The sequence below is a fragment of the Condylura cristata genome, unplaced genomic scaffold, assembly GCF_000260355.1.
Source record: "Condylura cristata isolate star-nosed mole 26May11 unplaced genomic scaffold, ConCri1.0 scaffold00041, whole genome shotgun sequence".
Taxonomy (NCBI): Eukaryota; Metazoa; Chordata; class Mammalia; order Eulipotyphla; family Talpidae; genus Condylura; species Condylura cristata.
In genome coordinates this window covers 7,136,670-7,137,915 of record NW_004567142.1, presented here as the reverse complement: position 1 = coordinate 7,137,915, position 1,246 = coordinate 7,136,670, and positions in this window count along the sequence as shown.

Sequence of the window (1,246 nt, the reverse complement as noted above, 5' to 3'; positions counted from 1 at the left end):
GCTGTGCAGGGAGAGCCGGGGCGCCCAGTTATAGGGTCGGCCTGCTGCCCTCCCCGCTGACCCGTCACCTTGTCACACCCGCAGGGACGTCTGCAGGAGCCGCTGTCCCCGGCTTCGCGCACCCCCCACACCCCCGCAGGTGGGAGCGCTGGAGGCAATTAGCGAGCAGGGCCCCTGGGGCGCCCAGACGGCGCCACCTCAGCGGGCTCAGGTGTGTGCAGCCGAGGCCCTGCCTGGCCTCCCTGTTGTGTCTCCAAACAAGCCTCTCCCTGCGTGAGGCCGCAGCACCCCAGCCTCCATCCAGGGGTGACGGGGGGCCCCAGGTTGCTCCCCATCAGGGCGGTGCGCAGCAGGGAGCAGGGAGGAGGTCACTGACAGGGCCGGAGGAGGGCGACGGCCAGGGGACGAGCCCCGAGGAGGGGGGTGCAGACACGCAAAGAAGCTGCACTGTCGTCCGGCCTGGGCCCGGGGACGGGACACGCTACTGGACCCTGACGTGGGTGTGGCCCGCGGGGAGGGCCCTTGGGCTCTTCTGACTTGCTCTCCTGTGTGGCCACCCGGCCCCCGCCCCTCCCTGGGGACCCAGCAGGAGGCGCGTTAGAGGGGTGGACATGCGGGTCGGGGTCTGCTCTGGGCCAACCTCTGAGGCGGGCGTTTACCCGCGAGGCCGCAGGTGACGTCCAAACTGACTCAGTTGTTCTCGCTGCGCCCTGAAGCCTTAAAGCCCCTTCCATCGGGGGGCTTGTGGGTAGGGTGTGTTTTGTCTTGATACAGCAGAAGGCAGAACCTATGTAGAGACTGCCAGCTAAGGGGTTCTGGGGTTCCCCTCACCCTGCTTGTTACAGGTCTGGTGAGCGAGGGGCAGAGACATCACTGTGGCTTCCCGAGGCACAGGCTACCCTCAGCCCACAGTAGTGTTGTTTTTCTGGTGTTAAAGAGGGGTGAGGATTTGACTGAGACACGTGCACACGCCCTCCCTGTGGCTCAGCGGGTTGGAACACAGCGCTGCAAGGGGCCGCAGCCGCTTGGCTTCAGTGTGAGTTCAATCCCCGGCCCCAGAGGAAATCGGGTGAGTGCTGATGTTGCCACTGGGCGGAGCAGAACTGCCCATCTCGCCCGCTGCTCCCCCCAGCAGTGTATTTTGCTGACCTGCCTGTCCTGCTCCCCACTGTCTCTGATGAAGCCTCTCACTGCCCCTGCACCTCTGGCCTGTACCCCAGTTCTGTATGCACAAATAAATAAATCT